Raw genomic sequence first — 22,957 nt, forward strand, 5'->3', positions numbered from 1 at the left:
CACAGTTTTCTTCGGCAGCTCTATTTCTCCCTTACTCATTCATGATATGAATCTTTAGAGAAAGGAGAAATACGTTGTAAAGTTTACTTTTACCTCCAATTGTATGTTTGTGGCCATGGACAAACTTCCTGCCTGTAGAATCAAAGAACTGAAAAAATTCTGGAGTCATATTTGCTGAGATGCTCATCTCCAACATTTCTATAATTCAGTTTCGAAGTTACTTCTGGGCAAATGTATCTCTCCATTAGGACAATGCTATAATCATTGCAGGGGTTGGGAGGAGGCTAAGAGAAGTGGTAAACTGACTCCCTGGAGAGTATATCTAGGAGGAGGACAGTCTTACCCCTTTTCCTTGGTGATACTTTTAGCAATTACAAATTGGTTCTGTGTTTATGATTTTTATGTTGGAAATTACAGATTGGTTATATGTTCAAGGTTTTTCTGTCATTCCCTCCTCCCCGATTCCACCAATTACTGCATTGTCAGTTTTCTGCCAGTATACATCTTCTAACTTGCTACACAGACACCAGTGTTTTTTGTGGTTTCCAAAGCACAGGATCTTGAGTAGTTGCCTGTGTTTTGTCACTGGTTAGCTTTGTATTAACATATATATTTTGGGCCCTATGCGGTGGCTCACGCCTGTAATATTGGCACTTTGGGAGACCTAGATGGGCAGATTGCTTGATTATAGGAGTTAGAAACCAGCCTGGGAAACATAGTGAAACCCTGTCTCTAGAAAATATACAAAAATTAGTCAAGTGTCAAGGCACACACCTGTAATCTCAGCTACTCGGGAGGCTGAGGCAGGAGGATTGCTTGAACTCAGGAGGTTGAAGCTGCAGTGAGCTGTGATCTCGCCACTGTGCTCCAGCCTTGGTGACAAAGTGAGGCCCTATCTCAAACAAACAAACAAGCAAAAAAGTGCACATTTTGATTTCTGTAATAATAATAGTTCTAACATATTGAACTCTGGCACAATTTAAAATGATGTGGCTAGAACGTTGTCAGTAGGCTTTCTGCCTTGAGACATTGAGAATTGGACAATCTGCCACAGTCAATGAAATTGAAAGGAAGCTGTTACCTGGGGAAAAACATAAGTTTTTTTTTTTTTTTTTTTTTTTTTTGAGACGGAGTTTCGCTCTTGTTACCCAGGCTGGAGTGCAATGGCTCGATCTCGGCTCACCTCAACCTCCGCCTCCTGGGTTCAGGCAATTCTCCTGCCTCAGCCTCCTGAGTAGCTGGGATTACAGGCACGTACCACCATGCCCAGCTAATTTTTTGCATTTTTAGTAGAGACGGGGTTTCACCATGTTGACCAGGATGGTCTCCATCTCTTGACCTCGTGATCCACCCGCCTCGGCCTCCCAAAGTGCTGAGATTACAAAACATGAGTATTAGAGGTAAGCATGGAAGTTCCATGAATCAGGGAAATCCAATTGCTTCCTTTTGCCAGAGTTGAAAGGGGTAGGGAGTAATCCCAGAATATTCTAAGAAATATAATTAATGATGCATGGAGACAGCTGTGGGTGGGGGGAGATGACCTGGGATACACGCAGATATCCTTGGGAAAATGGCAAGAGGAGCTGAACTGTCAGTGGACATTCTGTCCCTGGGTCTCTCCTCCTCAATCTCTTGTATAGTCTTGTTATTAGAGCACCTGAGTTAGTAAGAGATTTTGGTCCTTTCTTGTGACTACGAGAAAAAAATGTACCATGTACCAGGTACTGTTCTGGGACTGCCGAGGACCAATGAGCTGCTTGATGAGTGCCAAATACCTGTCAGGAGGACGGAACGAGGCAGGGACCAGAGGCCAGGATTTTCTCTCAAGTGGGCCAAAGGTGCTGCCTCAGCCACCTACCCAGATCATTCTGTGTTAACAGAATGTCAAATGGGATTTTTGCTGCTATCCTAATGGGGGATTAAAGGAACCATGCACCTCACATTCAACATTTGCAGTGACACCAGCCGGTGAGCCAGCCACCTTTCCCCATGGTGTAGTGAGAAGTACCCGTGCCGAGAATACTGCCACCTTCCAAGACAAGGAAGGAAGATCCTAAAATAATTGCCAATAAAGTCTGCAGGGGGAGTGGGTGACTCTTTCACACAGAGTCAGAAACAAAGGATCTCTTTCTCTTTGAAAGTCATGCCCCATTGTACCTGCTGAGTGCTTGCTGCTGCTGGGACATGGAGATATAAATGGAGAAGATCAGAAAAAAGAAAGGCTGAGGGAGCAGGCAGCCCAGATACAGCTGGGCTCCTACCTGAGGAGTGGCAAGCATTCAAGAGTGGCGAGGACATTCTGGGATGGCATGAAGCTACTTTATGGAAGAAGAGTTCTCTACACCGAGAGGCTGCAGGGCTGGTGCCTAGTGGCAGGCTCTAAGAACGGCTGAGTGGTCTGGCCAGAGCCCACCACCCACGTGAAGAAGGCTTGCAGTGGGAAGGCTGGCCCTGCAAATAACCCCCTGTGTTTTCCTGGAGGCCTGTGCATGAGCCCCTGACACACAAACAGCAACAAAGTTGTGTCTCTAGATCAGAGTAACAGCAACATTAACAACAGAGAGAGCGACACCTTGCCAGCTAAGTAAGCATTGGCTTGTCTCTTCTTTCTCCTCACTGCTCTAACACTAGAGGAGCCAATACCTGAGAGAGGAAGAAGAGGAGTCTGTGAAAGCAGATCAACACCTACCTCCTCCCTAGTACTCTCCCTCTGTCTCCACCATATCTGTGCACAGTGAGCTTGCCTTAGCCAAGGGCAGAGAAGGGAAAAAAATGCTTGAATCCAGTGCCTTGAAGTTTTTAAAACAAGTAGTACCATGTCTTAAACACTCATTAGACTGTTTTAATCACAAAAAATAGCTGAAAGCATTCTTAAGAAGTTGATCAGCAAGGAGGAAAGGAGAAGATCCACAGAAATATTGGGAGGCAATTGCTTACTGGACAAAATAAGATGTTTTCTGTCTATACCCATAATGAATGGAGGCTCCTCGGTAAATAGAACCAAGCCAGCTCAGGAGCGTAATGAATACTGTGCAATGGGCAATGTGAGAGCAACCAAGAGGGGAGGGGGAGAAGGAAAACAAAGGGAGGAAATGGAAGAGGGAGGAGAAAGCACAGCCCTTCATCTGCTTTTGCTGAGCGGCGGGCTTGTTGAAGCTGAGGTAATGGGAACTGCCCTCCATGGTGCCCGTGTCTCAGGGGCATTCTTTACTGCCCTGTGTCTAATCATTGAACAACAAGCAAAACTGATAGCTGTCCCTCTTCATGATTGTCACTTAAGTGTCTTCCTCTGGATCAAACATGCGTGGCTCCTTTCATCACCAAAATCTTTAATCATTTTTACTCCCCTTTCTTTGTTCTCTAAAATGTGGTCCCTTTGGCTTTTTTCAAGTAATTTAGCAGGAATCATTTTCTAAGTCTCTTGTTTCTCTTCATGCATATTAGAAATCATTTGATTTTATGCCTCAAATGTAAGAAGTGGTGGTTAAATCAATACTACCTCACACATTTGCAAGAGAAAAGAATTTTTTTGAATAAATTTCCCAGGCATGCAAATAGATGAACTGTCAGATAGATTATTCCTCGGGTTTCTAGAAAACATAATAGGAATAGATTCTTTCCACCAAAACAGAGTTTATATCTTGCCGTTCTTTACACTGTTTATGCAAAAAAAAAGGCAGTGTCTGCAGTTATTTGGATAAAATGCTGCCCCTGAGATTGTCTGCTTTTTGATAAAAAAAAACCTGCATATTTTCTCTTTTCTTGATCAAGGAAATTTCATCTGCCTCCACCACATCCAAACTGGCTGAATGTAGTCATCGAGTTGCCAAAACAAGATACCCTGAAATTGAGAATTCTGTTGGAATCCGGCATGGATGGTTGCTGCCACAACAGTTCGAAATTCCACAAATACAACATCTTTAATGCGGGGAGAAACTTTCTGGAAGAAGATAAATTTTGCTCCCACATGATTTTGATTTTATAGGAGACTATAACTTCTGGAATTCCTAATAAAGAATAAGAAGAGGACTGTTTTTAGTAGATGCTTTTAGAAGAAACAATTCAACATATTCCGCCAACATGAACTCTTAAAAGACTGTGCAGGTGCCTCGTAAATACTCAGGGTTAGCCTATGTCAGGAACACGTTTATTGCTTTGATACTATTAATAACACAGACATTTACATCTGGTATGACTCCGTAATAGAACTTACATCAGGCGCATTTAGATCATAGGATCTAAGGAAACCTCACTTTTAGACACACATGGGGAAACAAAGCAATGAGGTACATTCTTGGCTGAGAATTAGTGACTATAAAAATCAGAGGTTTTTCTTTTTTCCCCCTGGTTAATAGTTTTCTTTTTTTTTTTAATTTTTTATTGCATTTTAGGTTTTGGGGTACATGAGCAGAACATGCAAGACAGTTGCGTAGGTACACACATGGCAGTGTGTTTTGCTTCCTTTCTCCCCTTCACCTACATTTGGCATTTCTCCTCAGGCTATCCCTCCCCCCCTCCCCCTCCCACTGGCCCTCCCCTTTTCCCCCCAATAGACCCCAGGGTTTAGTACTCCCCTCCCAGTGTCCATGTGTTCTCATTTTCCATCACCCGCCTGTGAGTGAGAATATGCGGTGTTTCATTTTCTGTTCTTGTGTCAGTTTGCTCAGGATGATGTTCTCCAGATTCATCCATGTCCCTACAAACGGCACAAATTCATCATTTCAGATTGCTGCATAATATTCCATGGTGTATATGTGCCACATTTTTCCAATCCAGTCTATTATCAATGGGCATTTGGGTTGATTCCAGGTCTTTGCTATTGTAAACAGTGCTGCAATGAACATTCGTGTACATGTGTCCTTATAGTAGAACGATTTATAGTCTTTTGGATATATACACAGTAATGGGATTGCTGGATCAAATGGAATTTCTATTTCTAAGGCCTTGAGGAATTGCCACACTGTCTTCCACAATGGTTGAACTAATTTACACTCCCACCAACAGTGTAAAAGTGTTCCTTTTTCTCCACATCCTCTCCAGCATCTGTTGTCTCCAGATTTTTTAATGATTGCCATTCTAACTGGCGTGAGATGGTATCTCAATGTGGTTTTGATTTGCATCTCTCTGATGACCAGTGACGATGAGCATTTTTTCATATGACTGTTGGCCTCATATATTTCTTCTTTCGTAAAGTATCTGTTCATATCCTTTGCCCACTTTTGAATGGGCTTGTTTGTTTTTTTCCTGTAAATCTGTTTGAGTTCTTTGTAAATTCTGGATATCAGCCCTTTGTCATATGGGTAAACTGCAAAAATTTTTTCCCATTCTGTTGGTTGCCGATTCACTCTAGTGACACTTTCTTTTGCCGTGCAGAAGCTGTGGAGTTTCATTAGGTCCCATTTGTCTATTTTGGCTTTTGTTGCCAATGCTTTTGGTGTTTTGGTCATGAAGTCCTTGCCTACTCCTATGTCCTGGAGAGTTTTGCCTAGATTTCCTTCTAGGGTTTTTATGGTGCCAGGTCTTACGTTTACGTCTTTAATCCATCTGGAGTTAATTTTAGTGTAAGGTGTCAGGAAGGGGTCCAGTTTCTGCTTTCTGCACATGGCTAGCCAGTTTTCCCAACACCATTTGTTAAACAGGGAATCCTTTCCCCATTGCTTGTTTTTGTCAGGTTTATCAAAGATTGTATAGTTGTAGATATGTTGTGTTGCCTCCAGTGCCTCTGTTTTGTTCCATTGGTCTATATCTCTGTTTTGGTACCAGTACCATGCTGTTTTGATTATGGTAGCCTTGTAGTATAGTTTGAAATCCAGTAGTGTGATGCCCCCCACTGTGTTTTTTTTGCTTAGAATTGACTTGGCTATGCGGGCTCTCTTTTGGTTCCATATGAAGTTCATGGTGGTTTTTTCCAGTTCTGTGAAGAAAGTCAATGGTAGCTTGATGGGGATAGCGTTGATTCTGTAAATTACTTTGGGCAGTATAGCCATTTTCACGATATTAATTCTTCCTAACCATGAACATGGAATGTTTCTCCATCTGTTTGTGTCCTCTCTGATTTCGTTGAGCAGTGGTTTGTAGTTCTCCTTGAAGAGGTCCCTTACGTTCCTTGTGAGTTGTATTCCAAGGTATTTTATTCTTTTTGTAGCAATTGTGAATAGCAGTTCGTTCTTGATTTGGCTTTCTTTAAGTCTGTTATTGGTGTAGACGAATGCTTGTGATTTTTGCACATTGATTTTATATCCTGAGACTTTGCTGAAGTTGCTTATCAGTTTCAGGAGTTTTTGGGCTGAGGTGATGGGATCTTCTAGGTATACTATCATGTCATCTGCAAATAGAGACAGTTTGGCTTCCACCTTTCCTATTTGAATACCCTTTATTTCTTTTTCTTGCCTGATTGCTCTGGCTAGAACTTCCAGTACTATATTGAATAGGAGTGGTGAAAGAGGGCATCCTTGTCTAGTGCCAGATTTCAAAGGGAATGCTTCCAGTTTTTGCCCATTCAGTATGATATTGGCTGTTGGTTTGTCATAAATAGCTTTAATTACTTTGAGATACGTTCCATCGATACCGAGTTTATTGAGGGTTTTTAGCATAAAGGGCTGTTGAATTTTGTCAAATGCCTTCTCTGTGTCAATTGAGATAATCATGTGGTTTTTGTTTTTGGTTCTGTTTATGTGGTGAATTACGTTTATAGACTTGAGTATGTTGAACCAGCCTTGCATCCCCGGGATGAATCCTACTTGATCATGATGAATAAGTTTTTTGATTTGCTGTTGCAATCGGCTTGCCAATATTTTATTGAAGATTTTTGCATCTATGTTCATCATGGATATTGGCCTGAAGTTTTCTTTTCTTGTTGGGTCTCTGCCGGGTTTTGGTATCAGGATGATGTTGGTCTCATAAAATGATTTGGGAAGGATTCCCTCTTTTTGGATTATTTGGAATAGTTTTAGAAGGAATGGTACCAGCTCCTCTTTGTGTGTCTGGTAGAATTCGGCTGTGAACCCATCTGGACCTGGGCTTTTTGTGTGTGGTAGGCTCTTAATTGCTGCCTCGACTTCTGACCTTGTTATTGGTCTATTCATAGTTTCAGCTTCCTCCTGGTTTAGGCTTGGGAGGACACAGGAGTCCAGGAATTTATTCATTTCTTCCAGGTTTACTAGTTTATGTGCATAGAGTTGTTTGTAATATTCTCTGATGATGGTTTGAATTTCTGTGGAATCTGTGGTGATTTTTCCTTTATCATTTTTTATTGCATTTATTTGGTTGTTCTCTCTTTTCTTTTTAATCAATCTGGCTAGTGGTCTATTTTGTTGATCGTTTCAAAAAACCAGCTTTTGGATTTATTGAGTTTTTGAAGGGTTTTTCGTGTCTTTGTCTCCTTCAGTTCAGCTCTGATCTTAGTTATTTCTTGTCTTCTGCTGGGTTTTGAGTTTTTTTTGATCTTGCTCCTCTAGCTCTTTCAATTTTGATGATAGGGTGTCAATTTTGGATCTCTCCTTTCTCCTCATATGGGCACTTATTGCGATATACTTTCCTCTAGAGACTGCTTTAAATGTGTCCCAGAGATTCTGGCATGTTGTGTCCTCGTTCTCATTGGTTTTGAAGAACTTCTTTATTTCTGCCTTCATTTCATTGTTTACCCAGTCAACATTCAAGAGCCAGTTGTTCAGTTTCCATGAAGCTGTGCGGTTCTGGGTTGGTTTCTGAATTCTGAGTTCTAACTTGATAGCACTGTGGTCTGAGAGGCTGTTTGTTATAATTTCAGTTGTTTTGCATTTGCCGAGCAGTGCTTTACTTCCAATTATGTGGTCAATTTTAGAGTAGGTGTGATGTGGTGCTGAGAAGAATGTATATTCTGTGGATTTGGGGTGGAGAGTTCTGTAAATGTCTATCAGGTTTGCTTGCTCCAGGTCTGAGTTCAAGTCCTGGATATCCTTGTTGATTTTCTGACTGGTTGATTTGTCTAATATTGACAGTGGAGTGTTAAAGTCTCCTACTATTATTGTGTGGGAGTCTAAGTCTCTTTGTAAGTCATTAAGCACTTGCCTTATGTATCTGGGTGCTCCTGCATTGGGCCCATATATGTTTAGAATCATTAGCTCTTCTTGTTGTATCGATCCTTTTAGCATTATGTAATGGCCTTCTTTGTCTCTTTTGATCTTTGTTGCTTTAAAGTCTATTTTATCAGAGATGAGAATTGCAACTCCTGCTTTTTTTTGCTGTCCATTTGCTTGGTAAGTCTTCCTCCATCCCTTTATTTTGAGCCTTTGTGTAACCTTGCATGTGAGATGGGTTTCCTGGATACAGCACACTGATGGGTTTTGGATTTTTATCCAATTTGCCAGTCTGTGTCTTTTGATTGGTGCATTTAGTCCATTTACATTTAGGGTTAATATTGTTATGTGTGAATTTGATACTGCCATTTTGATGCTAAGTGGCTGTTTTGCCCTTTAGTTGTTGTAGATTCTTCATTATGTTGATGCTCTTTAGCATTTAGTGTGATTTTGGAATGGCTGGTGCTGGTTGTTCCCCTAGTGCCTCTTTCAGGAGCTCTTGTAAAGCAGGCCTGGTGGTGACAAAATCTCTGAGTACTTGCTTGTTCACAAAGGATTTTATTTTTCCTTCACTTATGAAGCTTAGTTTGGCTGGATATGAAATTCTGGGTTGAAAGTTCTTTTCTTTAAGAATGTTGAATATTGGCCCCCACTCTCTTCTGGCTTGTAGTGTTTCTGCCGAGAGATCTGCTGTGAGTCTGATGGGCTTTTCTTTGTGGGTGATCCGACCTTTCTCTCTGGCTTCCCTTAGTATTTTCTCCTTTATTTCCACCTTGTTGAATCTGACGATCATGTGCCTTGGGGTTGCTCTTCTTGCGGAATATCTTTGTGGTGTTCTCTGTATTTCCTGCATTTGAGTGTTGGCCTGTCTTGCTAGGTGGGGGAAATTTTCCTGGATGATGTCCTGAAGAGTATTTTCCAGCTTGGATTCATTCTCTTTGTCCCCTTCTGGTATACCTATCAAACGTAGGTTCGGTCTTTCCACATAGTCCCACATTTCTTGGAGACTTTGTTCATTCCTTTTTGTGCTTTTTTCTCTGATCTTGGTTTCTCATTTTATTTCATTGAGTTGATCTTCGACTTCAGATATTCTTTCTTCTGCTTGGTCAATTCGGCTATTGAAACTTGTGCATGCTTCGTGAAGTTCTCGTATTGTGTTTTTCAGATCCTTTAATTCATTCATATTCCTCTCTAAGGTATCCATTCTTGTTATCATTTCCTCAAATCTTTTTTCATATCTTTTTTCAAGGTTCTTCGTTTCTTTGCATTGATTTAATACATGTTCTTTTAGCTCACAAAGTTTCTCATTATCCACCTTCTGAAGTCTAGTTCCGTCATTTCATCACAGTCATTGTCCGTCCAGCTTTGTTCCCTTGCTGGTGAGGAGTTTTGGTCCTTTCTAGGAGGTGAGGTGTTCTGGTTTCAGGTGTTTTCCTCCTTTTTGGGCTGGTTTCTTCCCATCTTTGTGGATTTATCCACTTGTCGTCTGCGTAGTTGCTGACTTTTCGATTGGGTCTCTGAGTGGACACCCAGATTGTTGGTGATGAAGTATTTTTGTTACTTGGTTTTTCTTCTACCAGTCTAGCCCCTTCACTGTATGACTGCTGAGGTCCACTCCAGGCCCTGCTTGTCTGGGGTGCACCTATAGCAGCTGCAGAAAAGTGAGTGATGCTACCAGTTTCTTTTTCTGCTATCTTTGTCCCAGAATGATGCCTGCCAAATGTCAGTCTTTTGGATATAGAGGGGTCAGGGAGCTGCTTGAGGAGACAGTCTGTACTTTGTAGGAGCTCAATTGCTGAGCTGTGAGCTCTGTTGTTCATTCAGGGCTGATAGGCTGAAAAAAACCCTTTTTTTCTCAGATGCTCTGTTTTGGGGGGGAAGGTTGAGGCTTTCCTTGTGAGTGTCCACCTCACTGTCCTGCTCAGCTAGGAGGCAGTCAAGTCACTTTTTGCCTGCCAAGGCTCCGCCCTGCTGGTGTGAGGTTCGCCCTGTTGCTGCAGGCTCTGCCCTTCTGCTTCGGTCTCTGCCCTGTTGCCACGGGCTACACCTTGCAGCAGAGTCTCTCTGTTGTACCAGGTTGCTTCGGCAATGGCAGGCTACATCAGCAATGGGCATGTACCTCAGTGGGGGCTGATTTCCTCGGTAATGGCAGATGCCCCTCCCCCGCGGAGCTGCGCTTTAAGATAACCTCCTCACTGGGAGGGTTTGGAATCGCCATTTTGTTTGTCGCACTTTGCTAGCCCAAACGCTTTGTCCCTGGGATTTCCTGGGCTGGCTCACTGCCCAAGTCCCATTCAGTCTCAAGTCTAGCCCTCCCAGGTCTCAGTTTGCCAGTTCAACAGGGCACCCATAACAGTGTGCTTTTGTATGGAGCGCTGTGGAGCACCTCTGTGCTCTGGCACGGGCTGGAGCTGCCCTGGCTGCCCGCTACACCAGCCGAGACCTCTGCCTGGCGTCCCGCATCTCTTTTATACCTGGGAATTTCCCCGTTCTGTGGGCAACTAAGATCCGTCTGGAAATGCGTCCCCAACTCACCCTCTCCGCACATCCAGTTGGAGCTTCAATCCTGGGTTGTTCTCACAGCGCCATCTTCAATAGTTTTCTTAAATGAAAACGACAAAGGTCAATATTCAGATGTATATATTTTAATATCACAATGCATTAAGACTATTGTCTTCTCGGTTTTTTTCCACAAACCTTTTTCTTTTTAATATATTACTTAGGGTGCTAAATAACAACTTCATTCTTCAAGATTTTTTTTTTTCTTCTTTACTTTTGGGTATTCTAAAAGAGTGTTTATGTGCCCTGTGAAAGGCCAGACTTTGCAGATGAGGGCTATGAGAGCAGCCCCACCTCAGTGCCAAACTTCTTTGCTCATGTGCCCACTAAAGAAAGCTAAACAGGCTGGGCATGGTGGCTCACACATGTAATCCCAGCACTTTAGAAGGCTGAGGTGGGTGGATCACGAGGTCAAGAGATCGAGACCATCCTGGCCAACACGATGAAACCCTGTCTCTACTAAAAGTACAAAAATTAGTTGGACATGGTGGCATGCACCTGTAGTTCCAGCTACTCTGGACGCTAAGACAGGAGAATCACTTGAGCCCGGGAGGCAGAGGTTGCAGTGAGCCCGAGATCGCACCACTGTACTCTAGCCTGGCAAAAGAGCAAGACTCCATCTCAAAAACAAAAATGAAAACAAAAACAAAAAGCTGTGCACCTTTTCAGTCGTTTTTAAGTTGACATTTTAAAAGTGTTCTAATCACAAGTTTAAATAAATTTATTTATTTTTATTACTAGGATGTAGAAAATATTGAACATCTTACAAAATAGGATGAAGATTGACTGTCACTGGATAAGTATTTCATGATATGGTTTAAGTACATTTTAACTACCTTAAGAAATAGAGCACGCTGATGTGTTACAGCAAAAGAAGGCATGCAAAATTTGTAGCCTGGGGTTTTCCAAAGTACCTAAAATTTTTGGGTAGTGTAAAGCACTCCAATTAAAATTAACAGGATGATTGTCATGAATCTATATTTTCCCAGTTAATTTTGAATACAGATTATAAAATAAGCTCAAATACCTTCCTTTTTAATGTCAAGCTTCACCTTAAGGGATACAAGTGTTGAACGGAAAGGTAGGAGCCCCAATGTTTATGAAAGGAATCTTTTCCCAAACCTGTCTTTCCCTTGTATGTCTTTGTTTGTGGTCTTGGAGGCTTTGACACCACAGGAAAATGCTCAGTAGTAAGAACTGACTTGTGTGGGAAGGTGTGCCTTACTTCTGTAAAGTGGGAGAGGGACTGTGGAGAGGTGGTCTCATTATCAGGTAACTCAGTTTTTAGAAAGCATATGTGGAAGTTGAAGATCTGGAAACTAAATCCTTAAAACTGTCCGTGTAGGCAAACTCCTGTACATCTGCAAAGCCCACTGAAGGACCACCTTTCTAGGGCAATAGTTTTCCTGATCTCATGCCATATGAATACAATTTTTTTGGGGGGTGGGGGGATGAAGTTTTGCTCTTGTTGCCCAGGCTGGAGTGCAATGGTGCAATCTCAGTTCACTGCAACCTCTGCCTCCCAGGTTCAAGAGATTCTCCTGCCTCAGCTTTCTGAGTAGCTGGAATTACAGGTGTCCACCACCACACCTAGCTAATTTTTTGTATTTTTAGTAGAGATGAGGTTTCACCATGTTGGCCAAGCTGGTCTTGAACTCCTGACCTTAAGTGATCCACCCACCTCGGCCTCCCAGAGTGCTGGGATTACAGGCATAAGCCACCATGCCCAGCCCATATGAGTACAATTTTACAAGGCTTCAGGAGAATGAGTCTCCACCTACGCCCAGTCCTTGGTCTCCTTGTTGCAGCAAGGTTGACTATTAATAGAAAGGATGAATCATGACAACTTCATGATTTAATGTTATGCTGGTAAATGCTTAACAACCAGCTCTTAGTGGGAGAAGGAGGAAGCTCAGATGTATAGTGTTTGCCCATTTCTGTGGTGTAAATACTCCTGCTATGACCTATTTTAAGCCATGAAGAGCAGTAATCTGGCTTGCAAAATTTCTGAAATTTACAAGTGGCTTTCAGGCTCTCACAGATTGGTATGAGCCAGCTCCAGCACATCACTGAAGCTTCATTCATTTACAGTCAGATCAGGGTCAGTTGGAGATGGAACATTTTGTAGGACCCCAGGATTTTTCAGTATATATATTTACATACTTTTAAAAACCTAGCACCACTCTTCAGGTTTCCACCTGACCCACTGGTCACAACTTTAAATAAATTTATTTATTTTTGTTACTACGAAGTAGAAACCCCAGTCCATCTGTCCCATTATCTGGCCTTTTACCTAGAATGTTGACTAACTTGTCCTTCCTTCCTGACAGTCCTAACTGTGGTTTTCCTGCAAGTGTGTGCAAACCACGTACTGCTTCTGGAATCGAAATCATGCAATTGAACAAATGTCTCTTTTCAACATATCTTATAAAACATAGGCGTTAAATTGGCTTATCTGTTTTATTTATTATGTTTGCATTGTAGTTTTATTTTTGAGGGGAAATACTATGCCATTTGAACTTAATGATACTATTATATCTAATGGGTCATTGCCTCTGGATTTGGGCCCCTTCAGAAGTAGATCCTGAGAAAAGAATTTGAATACAAGAAATTTATTTGGGAGGTGTAGCAAGCACCAGTAGGGGAGAAGGAAAATTATACAGGCAAGGGAATGCAGCCAACGATAGGTGCATTACGAAGCCAGCTGCCAAGGCAGGTGGATCACGAGGTCAAGAGATCGAGACTATCCTGGTCAACAGGGTGAAACCCCGTCTCTACTAAAAATACAAAAAATTAGCTGGGCATGGTGGCGCATGCCTGTAATCCCAGCTACTCGGGAGGCTGAGGCAGGAGAATTGCCTGAACCCAGGAGGTGGAGGTTGCGGTGAGCTGAGATCGCGCCATTGCACTGCAGCCTGGGTAACAAGACCGAAACTCTGTCTCAAAAAAAAAAGAAGCCAGCTGCCACAGTAAATGACTGGGACTTACTCCTGTCAGGAAACTCTAGGAAACAGTGCAAACACATTTCTCATAATTACCTTGCCAGGAGACAAGGGAGCTAGGACACTTATACATGAACCCCTGAGAGGCATTTGTTCAAGTCTGGTTCTGAAGGTTGCTCATTCCCTGCCATTTGTATTTCTTTTTTCTTTTCTTTTCCTAAGATGGTGTCTCACTCTGTCACCTAGGCTGCAGTGCAGTGGCACAACCATAGCTTACTGCAGCCTCAAACCTCCTGGGTGACCAAGCAACCCTCAGCAACCCAAGTAGCTGGAACCACAGGTGTGTGCAACCAAGCCTGGATGATTTTTTATTTTTTGTAGAGACGAGGTCTCACTATATTGCCCAGGCTGGTGTCCGACTCCTATGTTCAAGTGACCCACCTCAGCCTCCCAAAGTACTGGGATTGAAGGTGTGAGCTACTACACCCAGCTCCATTTCCATTTTGTTAGGTACATGGTGAGATTGGTCCTCAGTTCTGGGAAAAGTCTTCAGGCTAGAGATGCAAATACTGGCAGCTGGAAGAGGCTCAAACACATTGAAAGCCAGGAAGTAAATATGGGGCACTGACAATGTCTACTGTGTTTCAAAACTTGCAGCAAATATGGAAGGGCTTTATTTACATTACTATTTTGTCTAGAAGCTCCAGTTCCTCATACATGTAGATGGCACCTAAAAAGAACTCAAACTCAAATTAATCACATTCTGTCTTGACCAGGGTTTCTTACAGTAGGTGAGTGTCAGAATCGCATAGAAAAAATGGCTCCAGACACAGAACTGAGAGACCCTACTTCTTCTAAACTGTACCAAAATTCAAGTCATTGCTTTAGAAGGTGATTCCTAGACATTGGTTCAACCAGCGGTAAGTCAAGAGTTCATTACGAAACAATCATCTGAGGATTTTGTATTAAAAATAGATCCAGGCTGGGCACAGTGGCTCAGGCCTGTAATCTCAGCAGTTTGGGAGACTCAGGCGGGAGGATCGCTAGAGTACAGGACTTCAAGACCAGTCCGGGAAACACGGTGAGACTCCCGCCTCCATAAAAAAATTAAAAGTTAGCCGCGTATCATGGTGAATGCCTATAGTCCCAGCTACTTGGCAGATGAGGTGGGAGGATTGCTTGAGCTTAGGAGGTCAAGGCTGCAGTGAACTGAGACCTTGCTGCTGCACTCCAGCCTGGGCAATAGTGAGACCCTGGCTAAACATAAAAAAAGAATGTTTACATCCCAGGATGTCCTCCAGACCTCCATTCTCTGTAGGTGTGTGGCTTCGGGTAGGTTGTCTGTTTAAAGCCATCCATGTGATAATGATGCCTAGTCTGGTTTGGGGAAAAAAAAGTAAGCAGAGGTGGAGCTGACCTGTGAATATGCACCTACTCTGCATTCATATTCTACAGAGGAAAGCTTTTCCCTTTTTCGGTGACATAATTGACAAATATGTTGTCTCCTTCTTACTGCTATCCTCTAACATACCCTCCTAGATTCTCTGCCATAAACACTATCTTAAAAAATTTCTTGGGAGGCTGTAATCCCAGCACTTGAGGGGGCCAAGGTGGGTGGATCACGAGGTCAGGAGTTTGATACTAGTCTGGAAACACAGTGAAACCATGTCTCTACTAAAAATACAAAAATTATCCAGGCATGGTGGTGGGCGCCTGTAATCCCAGCTACTTGGGAGGCTGAGGCAAGAGAATGCTTGAACCCAGGAGGTGGAGGTTTCAGTGAGCTGAGATCATGCCATTGCACTCCAGCCTGGGTGACAGAGTGAGACTCCCTCTCAAAAAAATTTTTTTTTGTTCTTTTATGCAGAATATTTTCTTAAAAAACAACTTTAAAATTTTGTAATATAATCATATAACTAAAAAATTATAGCAACTCTTCTGGAAAGTCTTCCCTGACCTTTCGTTCCTCTGGCCTCCACATCCCTGTAGAGAAATCTTCCTTGTGGCACTTGCCACTTGTCCAGAAATAATATGTTACATGTTGGTGGCTCCTGAAAGATAGTGGCCTCACCAGGAACAGACCTGGTTTTATTTGTCTTTGTATCCCATTCTTAAACACAGTGCCTGGTATAGGGGGTATTATAAATACCTATTAAAAGACACATCGTGTACTCTTTAGGAGTATATGAAAAAAACTCAGGAAGATAAACATTCTTTTGAACTAAAAACATTTCAGTCCTTAAGAAAAAGGAATGTTTGTCTAATGAGCTGCAAAACAGAAAGATTTTCACAAACCTGCATTAGGACATAATTCCAAAAGGGAATGATTCGAATTGTGTTCCTGCAGCAGAAATATCCCAGCTATGACCCTGGGCCAAGTGCTTACGTGTGTCTGTGTGCTAAACATGTTTTTAAAATTTAAATTATTTATTATTTTTTATTTTTGAGAGAGTATCTTATTCTGTCATCCAAACTGGAGTGTAGTGGCATGATCATGGGTCACTGCAGTCTTAACTTCCCAGGCTCAAGTGATCCTCCCACCTGAGCCTCCCGAGTAGCTTAGCTGGGACCACAGGTACACCTGAATTTTTAAATTTCATTTATTTATTTATTTTGAGACAGAGTCTTGCTTTGCCCCAGGCTGGAGTGCAGTGGCGTGATCTTGTCTCACTGCAACCTCTGCCTCCCAGGTTCAAGTGATTCTCCTGCCTCAGCCTCCCAAGTAGCAGGAATTACAGTCACCTGCTACCAAGCCTGACTAATTTTTGTATTTTTAGTAGAGATGGAAATGGGGTTTCACCATGTTGGCCAGGCTGGTCTTGAACTCCTGCCTCAGGTGATCCACCCTACTCAGCCCGAGCTACAGCACCTGGCTTTTTTGTTTTTGCTATATCAGAGAATGAATATGGACCTTTTTAGGACATTGCAGACTATAATGATCAAGGATTAGCAAAGAGACAGTTTGACAATAAATTTGTTTTGTTTTTTTTTTTAATTCCCACTAGGAGTATATAAGACAAGAAATTTCTTAACTCAGAATAATTTTTTTGGGGGGAAAGATTACATTATCTGTTAAAATGCACTAAAGGAAAGAAAGTAAGAAAATAAAGAAAAAGGTTAATTAAAAGTCAGTGAAATAATTAACATTTTCATTTTAATAACTTGTAAAAAATTATGTGAAAAGTAAGATATTAGTTGGATAACCTAGAAAATTCCCTTTGTATAATGTAACTGTGAAATTATTGGTCCATGGGAATATGTTTTATTATTGTGAAGGCACACCTTGCATAGTCAAAACTACAGAAGAAGTTATGGGAAGATTTGATAAAATTTTTTTCCTTAGAGAATCCTAAGACTAGGCTTCAAATCCTTCTACCCAATGGATTCTAAAGGTGGTCTGGCTTAGACTAGTGGACTCTTTAAGTTTTCTTTGAGTTCCAAGAATTTGTGATTAAGGCTGTAAGATTTCAAGTTTGATTTGAATAAATCTATTTCAAGAATAAATTATTCTTAATGACAGAGGAATGTTGTAGTTCTGTGATACAGTACATTTATTTTGAGCCCCTGGGCTTCAAATTGACAAAGCTGAATCATATTGAAATCATAGCATACAAATAATAGTGAAGATGCTGGAGTTTGTTCTCATGATATTAAAGTTATTTGTCAGGGGATGCCGAATGGTAAGTCAGAACAAAGCAGTATTCGCAAATAAATGTCATACTTCATGTTAAAACAACCCAAATCATCATTTGGTATTGTTTTATTTTTCCCTGGGAACTTCTTGTGGTAAAAGACGTTTCTCTCTTCCCTTCCTCTCACCTTTCTTTTTTGCCCCAAAGTTTTAATTGGAAATATGCTTATGCTGCCCCTGATAGACACTCATAAAAAAAAATCACAGAATTGCTGTGTCATAGTATAGAAAGTATAGTTATCTCACTTTGTGTTAAGGGGAAACAGAAAAGAGTAAGAAGAAAGATGGTATGAAAACATCAGCTTTTAAAAAATAGAGAAAGCTCCAAGTGCTTTTAAAAGCTGTCAGATTTATAGCCTTAAAAGACTTGAAGACTGAGAGTCCCATTTATTCACAGCAGAGGCGCAAGTCCCATCTCTGCTCTCTCATGACTCATCCTGATGTGCTAGGAGGGTTGCCCACAGATGAGAGGGTAATTTAGTTTCTATGATTGTTCAGTCTTCTTGTTCTGTTTGCTCACCAAGGTACTAATTAGGAGAAATTGTTATGGTGTTATTTTTCTCATTTGAACATCTGTTCCTTATGAACTGGACGCACAGAAGTAAGTCTCTTACAGAAGCAACCAGGGAATTGGAGGGTGGCGGTTCTCAGTCATTGTCTTAACAATTGTGAGTGTAAACCAGTGGCCAGTGTATGAAAGGATCAGAACCCTCTAAATCCACCAACTTTTCTCATCCAGATAAATATAGTGCCCCTGCTAAGATTGGAAACCATAGCATCCAATGCTTAAAAAAAAAAAACAACAACAAAAACCCCAGTAACTTTTGTATAAAAGAGTTAAGAGTTCAGAAAATAACACATATATTTTTACTCGTTTTTGGGAAATATTATTAATATTTGTGCCCAGCACTGTTCTAGGTGCTTTGCATTGAATCCCCACAGCAACCTCAGATCCGATTAAAACACATGTAAAGTACTTGTTAAGGACATTTCTCCAGAGAAGATAGACAAATGGTCCATTGGCAGCTGAAAAGATGCTCAACATCACTAGGCAGTAAGAAAATGAAATTCAGAACCACAAAGAGATACCACTTCAACCCACTAGGTTGGCTATAACTAAAAAGGGAGGGCATGAGGGTAGCAAATGTTGACAAGGATGTGGAAAAATTGGAACCCTTGTTTCAATTTAACATTATGGGTGGCAATGTTAAAGGGGGCAGACACTGTGGGAAAGAATTTGGGAGTTGGGTCCTCAAAAACTTAAACATAAAAGTACGATAAGACTCAAAAAGTATACTGTTGGTGGGAGTGTAAAGAAGTTCAACCATTGTGGAAGACAGTGTGGTGATTCCTCAAGGACCTAGAAATAGAAATTCCATTTGACCCAGCAATCCCATTACTGGGTATATATCCAAAGGATTATAAATTGTTCTACTATAAGGACACATGCACACGAATGTTCATTGCAGAACAGTTTACAATAGCAAAGACCTGGAACCAACCCAAATGTCCATTGATGATAGACCGGACAGGAAAAATGTGGCACATATACACCATGGAATATTATGCAGCCATCAAAAACGATGAGTTTGTGTCCTTTGTAGGGACATGGATGAACCTGGAAACCATCATTCTCAGTAAAGTGACACAAGAACAGAAAATCAGACACTGCATGTTCTCACTCATAGGCAGGTGTTGAACAATGAGAACACATGGACACAGGGAGGGGAGCACTACACACTGGGGTCTGTTGGGGGGAAATAGGGGAGGGACAGTGGGGGGAGTTGGGGAGAGATAGCATGGGGAGAAATGCCAGATATAGGTGAAGGGGAGGAAGGCAGCAAATCACACTACCACGTGTGTACCTATGCAACAATCTTGCATGTTCTTCACATGTACCCCAAAACCTAAAATGCAATAATAAAGTATACTTCTAAGAATATACCCAAAATAACTGAAAAACGAGTACTCAGATACTTGTATATGAGTGTTCATAGAAGCACTATTTATGATAGACAAAAGGTGGAAACAATGCAATCAGGCCAATGTCCTTCCATGGACAATGAGTTAGAAAGTGTGATATAAACATGCAATGAAATATTGCTTAGCTGTAAAGTGAAATGGAGCGTCAATACATGCTACGATGTTGATGAGCCTCCAATACACTGTGCAAAGGACATAATTTTGTTCCTTTTTTTTTGAGACGGAGTTTCACTCTTGTTGTCCAGGCTGGAGTGCAATGGCATGATCTCAGCTCCCTGCAACCTCTTCCTCCTGGGTTCAAGTGATTCTCCTGACTCAGCCTCTTGAGTAGCTGGGATTACAGGCATGCACCACCATGCCCTGCTAATTTTACATTCTTAGTAGAGACGGGGTTTCTCCATGTTGGTCAGTATGGTCTCAAAATCCTGACCTCAGGTGATCTGCCTGCCTCTGCCTCCCAAAGTGCTGAGATTACAGGCATGAACCACCATGCCTGGCCAATTTTGTTCTTTTTTAATGGCTGTATAGAATTCCATGGTTTATATGTACCATTTTTTTTTATCCAATTCACTGTTGATGGGCACCTATGTGGATTACATGGAGACCTCTACCTTTATTTTGAGCACTACTGCATTCAACAGCACATTCCTGGATAATAAATTAATAAACCTTCCATACATATCAGTACTTTCCTTGGAGAACCTTGTGATGTGCAGGCATTAAGTGAAAGAAGCCAGATACAAAGGTCTGTGTAATATCATTTATGTGAATTTATCCAGAGTCAGTAAATGCATAGAAAAGAAAGCAGATTGGAGGTTGCCAGTGGCTGGGAGAAGTAGCAACAGGGAGCTGCTGCTTATCAGGGTAGGGGTTTCTTTCAAGGTGATAAAAATATTTTGGTACTAGAGGGAGTTTGTGGTTGCCCAACGTTGTGAATGTACTAAATGCCAATAAATCACTCCCTTTAAATGGTTAATTTTATGCTATGCAAATTTCACCTCAATAAAAAAAGTGGGGGTAGTCTCAGGCCAATTGAAACCAATTGGTCATCCTGTTGCTTGCATGTGAAAAAATCTGTGAGCAACATAATTGGCTCTGAGTTACTCCTTGAAACCACTTAACAGGAGACACCTTTAAAAACTGGAACATGGGCCAGGTGCGGTGGCTCACGCCTATAATCCCAGCACTTTGAGAGGCCGAGGCGGGTCGATCAAGACCATCCTGGTCAACATGGTGAAACCCCGTCTCTACTAAAAATACAAAAAAATTATCTGGGCACGGTGGCATGTGCCTGTAATCCCAGCTACTCAGGAGGCTGAGGCAGGAGAATTGCCTGAACCCAGGAGGCAGAGGTTGCGGTGAGCCGAGATCGTGCCATTGCACTCCAGCCTGGGTAACAAGAGCGAAACTCCATCTCAAAAACAAACAAACAAACAAACAAAAAACACTGGAACACACTAAGTGCCCTATATACATTACTTACTGTTTAGAAAAAATAGAAGTGATAATTTGAGACAGTTTGCACAAACACTATGCATGTGCTGTTAACTGGCCTCTAGCAGTTTCTGGTATGTGATACACATTCTCTTAATGTTTGTTGAATTGATCTGATTGGATAATCTCTCTAGAGATATTCTAGAACAAACTATTTATCCCATCACTTCAAATCTCTGAAGATTAGTTGATAGATGCCTCAGGGACAATTAAATTCAGGCAGTATCTGTTACTTCATATACTACTTCATATTAAACATTAAACCCTCAATGCAATGAAATAGCTGATATGGATGAAAAGCCATGTTTAGCTTTCTGTTAGAAATCTTGCATAACCCTGAGACAGTAGTACAATTAATCATTTTTCCTCTAGACAAGATTTTAAACTAAGTAAAACCATGTGTAACCTCTAGGAATCTTCCCAATGCCAATGGCACAGAAATCTAAAGAAAATAGAATCTCATCTCAAAACATGACAGGCTCTACTCCAAACAATGCAATGATAACTTGCCAAATTGTGCACTTTGTCAAATTGCTTGCTTCGATACTTACAGACTCTTAAACTAGGCCAAGATTCATGAACAAGAGCACAATCATTTGCTAAATATTTAGGGAAAGAATTTTATGAGAAAGAAGCTGTGTTACTAATTTTAGACCTCTATTCTTTTTTTTAAATTGTAGATTCCGGGGATACATGTGCAGGTTTGTTACATGGGTATATCACATAATGCTAACATTTAGGCTTTTATTGAACTCATCACCCAAATAGTGAACACACTATTTGGTCACTGTGGGTCTCTGCTCAAAACCCTCCGTTGCCCCTCACACTCTTTCCACCTTAGAATCAATTGTACCGGTTGGTTTCCCCCCAGGAAATGCTTCTCTACTGTTTCTATGGCCAACTTCTTCTCATTCCACCTTGAGGAGTATGCTGTCTAAAGCAGGTCTCCACACCCTGTACACAAGACAGCCATGATTATCCATCAGGCCTCATTTGTTTCTTTCATAATATTCCCGGTTTTAAATTGACTTGATTACTGTCTGTTTCTTAGATTTTCTCCCTTTAGAATAAAATTTCCATGGTGACAGGGATTGTGACTTATGGACCACAGTATCTGTTTGCAGCTCTCTGATGACCCTGGTCACTGCTTAGAGGAGGAACTTGTCCCTGCTTCAGGGTCCCTTCCACTTCCTCTACCTCTTCTTTTAATACTCCAGCCTTGAAACTCTGATGACTCGGTAGGAGCAGGTAAAATGATAGACAGGGCTTAAAACACTCTGTTTTATTTACAGCAAAGAGGATTTCTTTACACTGTATTTAACTCCCCAAATATATGTGTGTATAAGAGAGGTGGAAGGAAATGGAAAATAGGTCACATTTTTTCCCTCCTAATTTGTGAGATGTAGAAATGAGAAGGTGAAAATGACTGTAGAAAATACTAAACAAATATTTTGGAGGCAGGCCCAGCCTTTGAAAGCAAAGTATCATTTCCAAGAATCAATTTGATTGATGGCTGTGTACTCATTTTATGTAAAGTAGGCCTACTAAAAAGATTAGGAAAAAAATATGTTAGTAAAGACCCTTTATGGTTTCTGATAAAGTTTTCTCCTGAGTAAGTAGCTATGAGAAAAGCCCTTGTCTTCTGATTACATATGTTACTTAGCCATGAGAGCTTAAATTTACCCTTATTTGTTAATATCAAAAGGAATAAGATTCCACACTATGTATATTTGGTGTGGAATCTTCCTGCCGATGTAACTTTTGTAACATTTCCCCTACTACCTGGAAAAAAAGACTGGCTCTCACTTTCTACTAAAAGGCTAAATTTACTTGGGTGGTGTGGACCATAGGTGGATCCATTCACTCACTGCTTAGTATATAAATGTGCCAGGAGTCAGATGAATTGTTAGCAACCGGCTTACTCACTGTTTTCTGCCATGTTAGGCCTCTTCCCTAGGAAGAGTGGCTTCCACTTTGTAGTCAGTGTGCCAGGTTAGGCAGGAGATTTAAACTTACATTAGCTTAATATTTATTTTCTCTTTTTTGACATACATTCAACTTTATTGTAGTCTTACTTTTTCACCAGATGTGGCGAAAGTCCATCTCTTCACACTGCAATGAGCCTCATATGATTAAGCCAGTTTCTTAAACACCTCTTGTCCCATCAGAAAACTATATTTTAAAAATATACTTTCCAAGGGAGACCATGTCTACAGAAAACTTTTGGATGC

This window comes from Callithrix jacchus, chromosome 9 (genome assembly GCF_049354715.1).
Source record: "Callithrix jacchus isolate 240 chromosome 9, calJac240_pri, whole genome shotgun sequence".
NCBI classification, from domain to species: Eukaryota; Metazoa; Chordata; class Mammalia; order Primates; family Cebidae; genus Callithrix; species Callithrix jacchus.